A 14,749-nucleotide genomic window follows, 5' to 3' on the forward strand; every position below is an offset into this window, starting at 1 on the left:
TATTGGATGCTGCAGAACCAAGCGCACCAAAGTGATTCATTTTATCTATACTTCATATTTCCTGGCATCAAGTAAAGTGGCATTTCTTTGATATTTAGCACAGTCGTGGACATGACATAGTAACATTCTTCAGCAAAGAGCCGTAGCTAGGACATGGCTGAAATGGCCACAGTCATAGGCTCCATCCATCCTAAGGCGCCACTGCTTGCACACACTGTTACGGAAAAGCAGTTTCTCCTCCTCCTGATACAGCCTGGAGGTCTATTGCTGTAGTTACACAATGATAGGTTCCATATTAGGAGCTACCGCTTAGGAAACATCTAGGCGTCATAGTGGATAACACATTGAAATAGTCTGTTCAGTGTGCTGCGGCAGTCAAAAAAGCAAACAATGTTAGAAATTATTAGGAAGGGAATGGTGAATAAAATTGAAAATGTCATAATGCCTCTGTATTGCTCCATGGTGAGACTGCATCTTGAATACTGTGTACAATTCTGATCGCCGGATCTCAAAAAGGATATAGCAGCAATGGAGAAGGTACAGAGAAGGGCGACCAAAATGATAAAGGGGATGGAACAGCTCCCCTATGAGGAAAGGCTGAAGAGGTTACTGCTGTCCAGCTTGGAGAAGAGATGGCTGAGGGGGGTTATGATAGAGGTCTTGAACGAGTAGATGTGAATCGGTTATTTACACTTTCGGATAATAGAAGGACTAGGGGGCACTCCATGAAGTTAGCATGCAGCACATTTAAAACTAATCAGAGAAAATTCTCGCACTCAATGCACAATAAAACTCTGGAATTTGTTGCCAGGGGACGTGGTTAGTGCAGTTAGTGTAGGTGGGTTTAAAAAAGGTTTGGATAAGTTCTTTGAGGAGAAGCCCATTAACTGATATTAATCAAGCTGACTTACAGGCCGATACAGTAAAGTGTGGCCGCGGTTATCCTGCTTCTAACCCGCTTTCTACTCACAATTTGGCCACGTTAGTCCAACCCGCGATTCACTATCCCTTACCGCTTCTTTAAATCAACGGGAAACCCTTTCCGCCCACGACATGTATATGGTATGTAAACGATCGGATTAGCTATTCCCTCCCATACAGTAATGTGCACCCCGATTATCACCTTTTTAACCTGCAGTTTTGCCGCGTGTTTAACCTACTAATTTACCGCCTACCCTTACCCCTGTGTTAGTGTGGAGCGTCAGGCAAGCCCCGGCAGAGAGAGACAGCAATAGGCAGGCTCCAGTCAAAATCGACTCGACATGTTATTAAAGCAAATGTGAATAAAGTGCAACAAGCGTAAACTTACTGCATGTGAATGACAAACAGTCCTCTCTCCCCCTCCTCCCGAGGTGCGCACCGTGGCTCCCCTGCCTCCTGGGGGCCGCCGGCGGCGAAAGCCGCTTCCAGCAGCCCCCGCCGGCGAAGGTGGATGAACGCACACCTGTACATTCAATTTGGGCGCTCAAGGCAGCGAAAGTGCATGACCGAACACCGTAACGTCACGCACGGCGTGCGCTCATGCGCCTTCACTGCCTTGAGCACCCAAATTGCACGTACAGGCGTGCGTTCATCCACCTTCGCCAGCGGGGGCTGCTGGAAGCCGCTTTCGCCGCCGGCTGCCCCCGGGAGGCAGGGGAGCCACGGTGCGCGCCTCGGGAGGAGGGGAGAGAGGACTGTTTGTCATTCACATGCAGTAAGTTTACGCTTGTTGCACTTTATTCACATTTGCTTTAATAACATGTTGAGTCTATTTTCGCCGTGCGCCTTGCTTCGGGAGGGGGGGGGAGAGAGGACTGGCAATACCTGATGCCCGAGCGTAGGAGAACCATCCACTTCCTGGTACCTGTCATTTCAAATGTCATTTCAAATGACATTTGAAATGACAGGTACCAGCGCACCCAGGATACTGTATAGGCGCTGTATAGCGCTCTATACAGTAAAATGGATTGCTCAGGCCTACCACTTCATGGACGCGCTTTGGACGCGGCTAGCATTTGCGTCTAATTTAAATACTGTATCGAGCAGTATGTGATCCGAACTGTGCGTGCGGCAAACAAGGGTGCGCCTGGCACTGCCGCACTCTAACATGTCCTTACTGTATCAGCCTGTTAGAAAATAGCCACTATTACTAGCAGTTTTGTAAGGCAAGTCCTCCCTTGGGTAAATCCATACCGGTTATGTTCCATTAAACCATGTCTTTCTATATGTTCTATGATGTTGTTCTTTAGAATAGTTTCCACAATTTTTCCTGGTACTAAAGTCAGGCTTACCGGTCTATAGCTTCCAGGATGACCCTTGTTTAAATATTACATGCAGCTTTGATATAAGGGGATATGGCCTCATCACGTTAACCCTGGAAGACTTTCGCACAAAGCAGAAACATCTTCATTCAGTTTAAATCGTGCGTAACTGTCTCCACATTCCTGTAATACACCAGGTCCCATAAACCCTTCACAGGGTGATTTCAAATAGCCTGTATGCTTTATGTTAATTTCCAAAGAGAAACTACCTAGGGAATTTAACAATTAACTTAAAGTATGAATGCTAAAAGCACCCTCCCCACTTTTCACCTGCTGTTTTGTGTGGGACACCAAGAGAGGTAAAAACATACATCCTTTCGCAAAGCAACATGCACATGAACTATTTTTTCCCCTCACTCAACGCACCCCCAGGAAATTCCTCCTCACAATTCAGTACATGCAGATGCACTATGGAGAACTACACATGTTTTTAGCCCAGCAGAGGAGAGCATCTTTCAGGGCAATCTAGGTGAGCGAATCCATTGAAATGCAACTGGACTGCTTTAAAAAAATGTCCACAACCCACCTACAGACTTCAGTAAAATTGAAACAGAACAGTCAAGCCATCCTGGTTTGTGAGCCTCTAAAGAAATTTCCACACATTTTACCAGCACCACAACTATCTTCTTAATGTGAGTGGATTTTGCTTTCCCCTAGACATCCTTAGATTGGATGCATGGATAGCCCATAGCTACTACTTGAGGCCTGCTCTGTAGCAGCTGTTTATTTATCCTTGCAGCACTGTGTCACAGTCACTGCAACACTGCCCAGACTCCACCATCTGAAACACCTCCCCTATGTTTGTAAAACCGTGTGCAAAGTGTATGCGCTTAAGTCTACATGCTTATCAGCTGCACAATTTTCTAGAGAGCCATTTCAACAGGTACCTTTCTGCAGAAGACCCATTAAAAATTACCAGCTACATTATGAAGGTAATTTTCAAAAGGATTTACACGTGTAAAACTTGGGTTTTACGCACATAAATGGGATTTTGAAATTTTATTTTATTGCACACGAAATTCCTTTGAAAATTCACTCATATCAATACATATATATATAAAAAGCTTGGGTCGGTCAGTCAGTCTGTCTGCCATAATATGGCATCATGAACATGGATACTGGAAATTGCTTAGAGTGAGTGCAGTCTACAAGTCAAAATGTAGAGTTGTCCAGCTTTTGGGGTCAAGAGGAATGTGTGGAAGATTATGCAAGTGCATGAGTGGCAGTGTGACTCAGTCCAATAGGAAAAGGTATCAGGGTGATATAAAATTAAAAGAGGTTCTTCCATGAGGATTAGCTACTGATCACCGAGGAAGGAGCCTCAGCATGGGCGACTCTGGAAGGGCTTGAGCCAAGGAAAAGGAACAGGTGCAGCATCAGTAGTGCTAAGGGGTTCCAGAAGGAGTTCAGGAGTGAAGCTGAAAGGAGAAACTGGGGTTTCTACAGGAGCTGAGATTAGAAGAAGCAGAGTGTGTCTATGAAAACCACAGCCAGAGAGGATTGGAGTAAAGGGAGGAGCTGTGTTGGAGTTCTGCAGGACCCAAGGGAGAGTGTGAGAGCCTGTGAGAAGTTCCAGCTGTATCTGAGGAACTGCATTTGTCTGCTGAACCAGAAACCTCAGTAATGCCGGGTACTTTTGACTAGTGTGTGTATATATAGATATAGAGATGGGCATATAATTATAACAGTAGAAAAAGGCCTCTGCTATGATTGGTATGAATTAGAACTTCATCAACCAATTTCCCACCATAAGGGGACCACCAGAACACAGGAGGATTCCTGAAGAAATCTCTGTTTCTGAATCAAAACAATTCGATACCATAAGAAATAGTTTTCCTATAAAAACTACTAACCGGTGAGCACAGCTTACTATATTTTCCTGCACCATGAAGGTTGCTTGCTACGTTACACTGTCTATTACCACCGGAATCCATGTTCTTGAAGGTGTCTATAATATTAGCACTTCCTTTATAGGATGAAAAGAAAGATGATGATACACCATGGAGATGGGCAAATGTTTTCATAACACAAACGAAACGAGTGCAAAAACCAAAGACAGTAAGAATGAGCCTTCCCCCCACAGGGCTTGCCTTTCCATGGGCACTCTGTACTCACAGGACTGCTCACTCGTTTTCAAAGGGAAAGCCCTCATGGAGGTGCAAAGTGCACATGGAGATTTGATTATACAATCTCTGCACGTAATTCCCGCTCCCCTGACCTAAATCCACACCTTTTTTTTTTTTGGCTGGGTAAAAGTGCATGCACTGTGAACACATACTCTACCCTCAATGGTGGAGGGAGATAATCAGCCCATGTATTTATTTCCTCCATACATACCACCATTTTATTTATTTTACTATTAAGCTAAAATGATACCTTTTGCAGAACAATGGACATCCTTTAGGTCAGTGGTCCCCAACCCTGCCCTGGGGCCCACCAGCCAGTCGGGTTTTCAGGATATCCACAATGAATATGCATGAGAGAAAATTTGCATGCACTGGCTCCATAACATGCAAATTTTCTCTCATGCATATTCATTGTGGATATCCTGAAAACCCGACTGGCTGGTGGGCCCCCAGGACAGGGTTGGGGACTACTGCTTTAGGTGATTGATTTTATTTTTTGCAACATTTTACCATTTTCAGTTTTTTTCCCTCCTGAAGGAACTTTCACCATAGGATTTCCCAAGAAAAGTCGCAATCTCATTTAAAGTTTGGCATCTGTTTAATAACTTGTCACCCATTCATACTATCAAGTACGTGAGGATAACAAATTACATACATTGCATATATGTGCGCATATGGCCGTGCGTAATTTTACCAGAGTCTTTTATATTCCACGCATATGATATCTGCACGTTTTATAAAATATGCGTCTCTCTACCCCCCGCCACATGGGCGTACGTAGGCTTTAGTGTCCTTCTCCAGGTCAGAGACCTTCCTGATTCTTCAGCTTGAACTCCCAGTTCACCCAGCTCTCCCACCCAATCGGTAGTAGGTAATAAACACGTTTAATATCTTGTATGCCAGGTAATTAGCAGGTGCAAAAATATACAAGTCTGCTAATATACACGCAGAAGTGTCTTTTAAAATAGCAACTTATGCTCCTAAGTGTTGGCCCCTACCCAGAAACACCACTAGACCTTCCCCTTTTTATTTCACATGCATATGTGTGTACACAAATGTTAATATGCGAGTTGAGGCTACTTGTGCATAACGGTTTGAAAATTCTCCTTAAAACCTGTAGAAATATGGTTGCTAAAGGGGAAAAAAAACCCCCTCTTATTAATCACTCACTGCTGTGCCACATTCAAAAAAAGTTGCTCTGGTATCAAATTGAATCCATGCTGCCAAATCTGAAGGAATCATCGTAAGAGAGCCATCTCAAAAGTTTCAATACTTAAAAAGCGCCCTGCAGGACCAGCCTTCTAGAACAATTATTGTAAATCAATAGCTCAGCTTGAATGCCAACTGCCATGGAGAGCACATTCTTTGCTGCATAAATAATTTAAATGTAATGACTGAGCACAGGCACACATACACAATCTTTCGCAATCTTCCTGGTCTAGGTAGGATTATAAGCTTTGCTCAGCATTTCACAATAAATTCCTCATTAACTCCCAAGTAGACTTCATGCTGACAGATATCTCAGCTTGTGGCCCAAACTGATCCAAGTGATCAATTTCATGCTTTAATGCAGTATAAAGCTACTGTTCATAGATTTAGGTATATTTGCAAACAGACCTCTGGAGCCGTAAAAAAAAAAAAGGGGGCGGGGCGATAGTGAGCAGGTGGCCGCATCGCGGTGGTGCTGCACATTATTGCCCCCCCATAGCACCAATGAAATTGCTGTAGCAATGTCCAGCACTAATGCAGGTGATAATATGCAATACCTCTACATGACCCAAATGTTCCTAAACCCCACCCAATCTCCTCCCCTTTCCCTAATTTACATTTTCGATTTGCAAAGCGGTAGTTATCATACGCGTTAGGGCGTTATTGCGTGTGATAACGCTCTAACACTCGCGATAACAGCCCAAGGCGATTTGAAGAATGACCCCCCCCCCCCCCCCAAAGCAGCTGGCAGTATGTCAGAAGTGGTGCAGAGAGTTTTGTGCTGCATCCTACAAGCTATGAGACACTGTGGACAATTTTTGCATCTTTCCAAAGGTCATTGACATTAAAGCAGCAATGCACAGGTAAAATAAACCTGGCTTTGCTAACTACTGCTGATCACATACAGAAGTTTATCTCCTTTTGCTAACATACTGACATTTCTCTGAAAGACCAATAAAGCAATCAAAGTCAGGCAGCACTTACAGGTATGTAAATATTGCAGTTTATGGATCTGTTCTACAGTACAAAGTCTTAATCAATGCAATAAATTATTTCACTCTAAGGTCCTTCTTACACTACACCCTCTTTAAATATCAAGCAGCGGACCAGACCAGTGGCTCAGTGGCAATGCTGTACCTCGAGCACCGCTATGCAAATGGACCTATGTTCCGTGATTGGTTCGAGTCCTCCACTTCTGGAGCCAGGCCGGGAACAAGTCATTGCACACTGGTTGGATTTAGGGCTCGTGACTGCAGACTTCTGGAAGGAGCCTTAGTGCATGGCCACCAGTTGAGGACTTTTTCTGCAGTAACAGGAGGAAAATAAGTTGGGAGTAGGATATAACAAAGAAGAAAAAAATCCCTGTGTAGTTATGGATGCTCAAGATGCCATATCCCAATCCCTGGTTCCAAACGAGCTGGAAGCCAGAGCAGGGAGAAGACGCCAGGTCAAAATTTACATAATCAAGCGACTTCTGTAGATAATGTGCACTTAGCAGAAGATACTTCCAATTTAAAAAATGCAAAGACGTTACAAAACGAGCAGCATATGAGAATAGTTATGCAAGGAGCTAAAACACTAGTGACAACCAGATGGGAAGAACCCCACTCAGCTTCATGAACTTACTCACAGGTACATTTTAAGAGGTGTGCGCCCAAGAACGCATGTATTGGGCACAATATAAAATACACTTGATTTTATATCATGCACTAGAGTGTCAGAATGTCTCTCTCTCGCCCCCTGGTGTTCAGGATCCCTCTAACCCAAAATATCCAGACTTGCACCTCATCAGGTCCAGTAGTAAAGCTATGCAGGTAACACGCACGTGTTGCCATATTCAGCCTTGCAAAATTCGGGGGTTGTGCGTGCAAGTTTTGGCCTCACCCTGGAACACCCATTCCCCACCCCTTTTCTGCCTCCTTATTTTTGAAGCATGTACAGGTACGTACGCGCATATGGCCCGGCTTCTTAAAATTCGCATTGCTCACGCGCAGCCCACATATGCATGTCTACCTGTTACCCAGCACACCTTGAAAACAGAAAGCAGCATAGTAAAAGGAAGTGTCTGTACCTTGGCGAGGCATTTGCCCAGCACTTTCACAAGGCTCAAGATACATCAGCCACATCAGAATCTTTGAAACAGTGCTGGGCTGCAAATCCGATGAACAGCAAACCACATTGGAAGTCCTCTGTACCCCCTCTAAGCTAAGTGTTCCTCCACAGTCCCCTTCACAGCTGCACCACTTGCCAGCTTCTTGCCACTGTGCATTAACAGCAAATGTCTGGAAGAATTCCTGCTGTGCACTGCTCAGCTTGATAACACTGTTTACCTTATCTCACTAAGGACATTACACTGCCTGCATTTTATCCGGTTTCTAAAGGAACAACTAGAACTGTGCCAGAAATTCTATAACCATAACAGATTATTTTCTGCTATGACTATTTTTGTTCTTATTTTTTAAAACATTTCTAAAGTGCTTTTCCAGCCTCCAGACTGCCCTAGGTGGTGTATAAAGCCAAAATAATAATAATAATAATAAATCACAGTAATCATTAAACACCAAATAGACAACAAACTAAAAAACACAACTGATCTAAGACAGGTAACTCAGATTGTAACATCTTCTGTAACCAGTCTGCGTTATCCATCCACAGGGAATAACCATTTTTTCAGGTTCTTATAAAAACTTAAGAGAATTCAGTTAAGATCAAATATCCACAACGTGGCTGCCACTACCAAGAAAACTTTGGCTCAAGGGCTGATTTTCTGATTATTATAGGATAGGACAGACAGAAAAAAAACACCTTGACTAGAGCAAAGACCCCATCCCAGAGTGTCCCAATTTAGCTTATTTTTCTAATGAGGGTCAGTTTCCTTGAATTGCTCCAAATGCCAGTGACAAGATCTTCATTTTTACTCACACGGAAGCAGGAAGCCAATGCAATAGATGTAGCAAAGGGACAGCAAGGTTGCTTTTTGAACAGCCAAGTATTACCCTAGTAACCTGAAGTAAGCATCAGTCTCAAAAGAAGGCCGGTGCACAAGCCGTTTTAAGCTGTTAATGAATGCTCACACTCAGCACTTTGATATAATATGCAAGTTGCTACTTTTAAAAACTAATGGATACAAGTCATAAGCTTTCATATAGTGCATGCACTGATTATTTTATATTCAACCACAAATATTGGTCTCTGAGCAGATTATGAATTACTGTAATGTTCATTAATATGATATCCAATCTATAGTGAATCTGTAATACTGTCAAAAATGATTAAGCAAGCTAAAATGCACAGGGATAATTTTCAAAGCTATTATGCACGGAAATGTAACATACTATTGAAGCAATTTTCAAAAGCCATTTGCTACTCAAGCAAATGCTTTTGAAACTCAGGCCCAAAGTTTTCAGAAAAGCCTTTCCCCTCCATACACTGCATTGTTTGGATTAAAGTCAAACTTTCTATGGCTTGCTGTGCATCTCAAATCTGCCCGACTTTTAATTTTTAAACAGCCGCGCGTATGCCGGCTCGCGCAAATGGACCCAGCCATTTTATAAAATGCGTGTATGACAAAAATTGGTTGTACGCACGTACATGTGCACACAATTTTGTACGGATGTGCGCTTGTGCACACAAATGCTGGCTCTAACGTATAAATGGGGGATTTTAGATAGGCATGCCAATGCAATTACCAGCTTCCTCAATCCATTCCCAGTTCGCCCAGGTAAAGGCTCCCAACTTCCTAACCCCCTCCCCTAACTAACCTTCCTCCCTTTTACCTTATTTTCCCCGATCCTTCAAATCCTGCTGACTAGTGCAGATTTTTTATTTTATTTTAAAACTTACACACCATCCATAGCAGAGGTAAAGTTACACGGTAGGGGACCACGGCGCTCGCTTGTGCGCGCAAATACTTATATGTGCGCATGAATGCCCATGTCCCACCCATGCTCTGCCCAGACCACTCCCATGCCCCTTTAACCTTTTGATTTGCACGCAAAATGGGAGATGTGCGCGTACTCGGGTGCTTCTTAAAACACACGTGGCACGCCACCAGCCGAGACACGTGCGTATCTCCTGGCTTTGGCGCACATATGGCTTTTAAATGTCACCTGATAGTCAAGATAAGCTGAGAGAAGTCTCGAGATAAATTTAGGAAGAAGTTTGGATTTGATGCAACAGGAAGAATTAACCTAGGATAGGAAAAGCTTTCTTCCTTTTTCTGGCTAATTGTGTAAGCATTTGCCCTCATTTCTTAGTCTCCATATTTAGCGTTTCCATGTTAGACAGTTAGATAAAAAGTCAATAAGCAAGCTGTACGTGACACCATTCTACTGGACTAAGTACATCTGGGACTAGCTTTCCAGCGTTATGCTCTCTTGGTCAGGTCTCTGTGGTGCGAGGAAGACATTGCCCGAATGAACAAGTAAATTGCAGGCTGGATTACAATGGTGGTATTTGTTTTCTAAGCTATTTAAGATATAGCTCCTCAGATCAAAGGAACAGAAAAAATAACCTTGAATTATGGCATCAGATTCCATTAACCCAAACAACCCTTATAATTTGCATACCTCTTGATTTTCCTCAGTCCAAAGATTGGGCATCAGCTCCTAGAAGTTTTGGTAGTGGAAAGAAACTTGAACACAGCCCCTTCTAATGCTTTGACAAAGGAACAAAGTTTTAAGTATGGATTAGGGTCCTTCATTTTCAATTTAATGTGATTTTCACCCATAAACTCCTAGATTTTTCCCCAAAGGCGACAGTCTGTTTAAACTGATATTCACCCTAGTTTTAGGATAATTAAAAAGCTGCCCAGAGCTGCAGATGCAGCATTTTAAGGCCTCCAGCCAGTGCAGACCAAAACTCATACTGTGTTTCAAGTCCCCCCCCCCCTCCTCACTCCCAAGCAGCCAAAGTACCTGCTCTCTAGTGCCACAAATGCACATGGAACTGACTCTGTCCACCAGAAGCACTTCCTGGCAGGCTCCCTGGCCCTGCACAAAACCAGAGGGACAGCGCTGCAGAGCAAGGGAGCCTCAGTCAGCAGCTGCCGATGGGGAAATGAGAAGCCTGGAGCTACCACCAGTAAGGATGAAGGATACTGCAGTGCAGGGGTGGGGGAGATTCGAGGGAGGGAGAGAGAGAGAGAGATAAAGAGGGAAAGAGAAAGAGAGAGAGGGAGAGAGGCTAGGCAGGAGATGTGGGTAGAGATGGGGGGATGCTGCTGAATTTCACAAGCCGAAGAATCTGCTTAATGTTAATTGTCCTGGCTTCTCTCCAGGAACGTAAACCCCAATATTCCCCTGGAAAAATAAGTCATTCTTTTCAACTGATTTCCTGCTGTTTTTGTTCTTGTCAGAATAAGCCCTGATAAATTCCTGGGAAAAATAAAGAATAAAAACTGAAAATGAAAATGATGCAAATGATCAGCCTCATGATGGGATGTGAAATAGACTACATTATTTGGAAATCTAAAGCTGACCAATCTGACAAAGGGGATTTAAAAAAAAACAAAACAAAAAAAACAAACAAAAAAAACCCAAACGCTTCCACCTGCCCAAAATCTCTGGTCTGAACCTCATACAATAAACCTGACTTGACTTTCTAAAGCTACACAAACATATTTAATATTTATTTTTTTATGTGATATATTTCACAATTTATCCACAGATACCCAGATGCCTCGCCTACATCTAATAAGCCAAGATTCTAGCACACAAGGTCACAGAGTGACAAGACATATTGGCTAGTAAATTAAACACTGCCGCTAGCCCAAGGGTAAAGTTTTATGTAGCACTGAAGCAAATCCCAAATTTTGATTCATCTGATCACAACTTTGGAAACATAGCAGTAGAATGGCAGATTGCAACATTTCTACCTGAACCTCATAAGTATGCTTTAAAAAAAGAGCATCAGTTACTGTATTTGTACGGTGCCTCAGTCTCATAGCATCATCTCAGAAGAGGCTTTTGACTACTGCCTCCTTAGGAAGGGTACAACTGATGTCTACAAGATGTCTAACATTTCGCTATTTTGTCCTAACCATTTGCTATTTGCTTCCAAAAGGAGCTTCAGGACAAATTAAACCATCTACATTTTAAAAAGCTAAAAACACGGCTTTTTAAGGGGGGATTTGTAGAGAATTAAATGCTTTCCCAGTAAGCGAACAGGGTAGCTGATAGTCGGCGAGGATGTTGACACCGTATGGATTTATATCTGCTTTTACTATGTTATTGCAATTGTCAGTATATGTTCTTTGTTATTTATGTTTTAATATGCTGAAAATTTTATTGCAACCCACTCAGACGTCTGCACTGAAAGGCAAGATATCAAATCTGAAAAAAAAAAAAAAAAAAAAGAAATCTCCCAGTCTAGATGTGCTTCTGGAAAGATTTAAAGTGGGAACACTTTTTGGGTTGCAGTTTTTCTCTCTTTGCCTGTAATTTTCTCATAGCTGTCTCAGCAAGGACCATTTCATACACACAGGAAAAAAAAAATCTCCATGTGCTCTGTCAAGTTGTAGTTGGCTATTTCCACTCACTCTCACTACCAGTCTCTCTCACAGCACTGTCATTGAGGAGAGATTCTCACATACAGGCCAATGCAATACCGTGTGCTCAGGCTAGCATGCAGGTTAGCCCATCGTTGAATGCGTTTTGGATGTGTGTTAATAACCCCTGATGTAATAAGGGGATCAACGCATCCAAAATGCATGTCCAAACCAAGGCTTAGCTAATAGCGCTCATCACATTTAAGTGCCATGTTGGTGAGGCTATTAGCTAGTACTACCCCCGATGTAAAACAATCATGCGCCCAACGCACATATTTTAACCCTCAAAAATTAACACTAGCCCCAGAGCTGGTGTTAAGTTTTCACAAGCCCCAAAAGTTGAACAGAAAAGCAGAAAATATTGCTTTTCTGTGGTTCCTCAGACTGCATGTCATGGTGATATTAAGTCAGAGGAACCACAGAAAACAAAGATTTGAAAAAAAAAAAAAAGTCTTGATGGTGGTCAGGTTAGGAAAACGGACAATTTATGAGCAGCCATTTTCCCAACCTGTGGCTGTACAAGCACATCCTGGTAAGGGCCACAAGGTTTGAGATTGTCAGGTCCTTCTCAGCACTGTCAGAAGTGCATACACCTTGTATTCACAGCAAGTGAAGAAGCTGCTGATGTGGCCATGTTGAGATGTTCAACTCAGCTCAGATGTCAATGTGGTTCCACTTGCCAATAACTAAAAAAGAAGCCAGTTCAGTCCATGTGGATCCAAACAAAGAAGCCAGTGCAGTCCCCACATCCTAACAAAAGAGCAAGAGCTGGTTGGTCCTACCAGCAACCAAGTGTAAAGAAATTAGAAGACAGCATAACTCCAATTGCCACTAAGCAAAAGAATCAGTGCAACCCCTGCAGCCTCAAGCAAAACAGTAGAGTCCCCCAAGTCTCCAGTGGGCTGCTGGCTCTGAATACCAATGTTGAGCCAAACTGCATGAGAGATTTGATACATGTGGCCCATCCTATATTAACAATAAAGGAAGGACAGGAGCTGCTGTCTGCAAGGGGGATCTAAGGGAGTTGCTGTGCCCAGATTTAGGCTAATGGAGGCAATTGCCTCTATCACTAAATTTACATAGGCATCGTGCTACCACCACTGCCATTTCAGCGATCTACATGCCAGCCCAAGAGTAGCAGCAACATCAGAAAAGGAAATTCAGCACAGGGCCCGTCAGCGCTCATGCATTCAGAGGCCCTGAGGTGGCCTGCCCCTTGAACAGATTTCTAGGGTAACAGGAAACCTGTGCATGAATAGCAGGCTAGCTACTGCAGGGCTCTGAGCGCTGACGAGCTCTGTACTGAATTTCTTTCCCAAGACTGCTGCTGTTGCCGGCCAGTCTGTCCACACAACTTCAAGATGGGGAGGAAGGGAACACTGGGAGAGGGGGGGCAATCGGAAAGGGACTCTTCTCTCCCCCATATAGCTTAAGGGCACCCATATGTTAAAATTGGCCCTGAGCATGCCTGTGGTCAGACTAAGCATATTTTGAATTCGGAGATAAGGAAATGGACATAAAATGAGACAGAGATGGAATGGGGAACTTACAGAGGGATGAGAGATGAAAAGGAGGAGTAAAGAATGGGGTCAGTGATGGAGGAGGTAAAAGAAATGGAATGCTGGGAAGTCTGAGAAAGGGAGGGAATTGGACTCAAACAGGGTAAAACAAATAATGGGGGACAGGTGATGAGGGCTAGAAGGGGTTAATGGGTAAGAAGAGGTGGTGTAGAGGTTGACAAGGGAGTGATGGAAGAAAAGGAGGGGAGATAGGCTAAAGGGATAGAAACATGAAGATGCACATGGCAAGGAAGGGGTAAAGGAGGAAGAGATAGATGAAGGATATTGAGAAAAATGGAAACATGGGACAGATGTAAAGTAGCAATGGAGGGAAGAGTGATGTGGAATGAATGTCAGAGGAGGGGCAGTGAAGCAGGAGGAGGTGGTCAGATGAACTATAATCCACAGATAACCAGCCTAGATCAGTTTTAGGTTCCCAGTCTGCCATAGTCTCTCAGAATAGCAACAGAAAGGCATGAGCCAAATAATCTGCCCAATGTGCTCCTCTTGACTATGTCAAAGCATAACCTTTCAGAGAAATGCAAGTCTCTGAGACACCATCCTTTCAGTCCTGAAGAAGATTTTCTGGATAAGAAATCTCTCAGTCCTGGCTCTTTAAGCCCTGAACCTGCCTTTAAAAAAAAAAAAAAAAAAAAAGGAGTACTCTGCAAATCTCATTTTGATTCATAAACAGATTATAGCTTCAGGCTGTAGATGTGGCCTGGAGATCTCCATCTCCCTTCTGACCTCTTAGCTCACCTCTAACTATGCTGTCTGATAAGACTTGCATTTGGTTTCTATTCAGTACACCTGTAGATCCTCATCTACACAATTAACTGATAATCTGCCAGGCTCTCTCGGTCACTCTAAGCAAGAAATATGTCCACATCTGACTCAGACAGTCCTTCCTGAGACCCAAACACCTTTCACATCTACGCCAATGCTCCCAGGAAGATTTATGTACACAATTACTATCCACTTGGGATGGATACAGCCAGATTAGGG

At 43.3% G+C, this 14,749-nt stretch overlaps 1 protein-coding gene across 15 annotated transcripts in view; it reads right to left on the minus strand.

Annotated features, from left to right (window-relative positions):
- JAKMIP1 (janus kinase and microtubule interacting protein 1) overlaps nucleotides 1-14,749 on the minus strand; it is a 558,919-nt gene that overhangs the window by 380,392 nt on the left and 163,778 nt on the right. The window contains exon 1 of one of the 15 annotated variants that reach the window (XM_029591318.1): nucleotides 7,710-7,890. The exons of the other annotated variants lie outside the window; for them this stretch is intronic. The gene's annotated coding sequence lies outside the window, so the exon portion shown is untranslated. Of the gene's footprint in view, nucleotides 1-7,709; nucleotides 7,891-14,749 lie in introns of those variants that run through there. 15 annotated transcript variants of the gene reach the window in all.

This window comes from Rhinatrema bivittatum, chromosome 1 (genome assembly GCF_901001135.1).
Source record: "Rhinatrema bivittatum chromosome 1, aRhiBiv1.1, whole genome shotgun sequence".
Lineage (NCBI taxonomy): Eukaryota > Metazoa > Chordata > Amphibia > Gymnophiona > Rhinatrematidae > Rhinatrema > Rhinatrema bivittatum.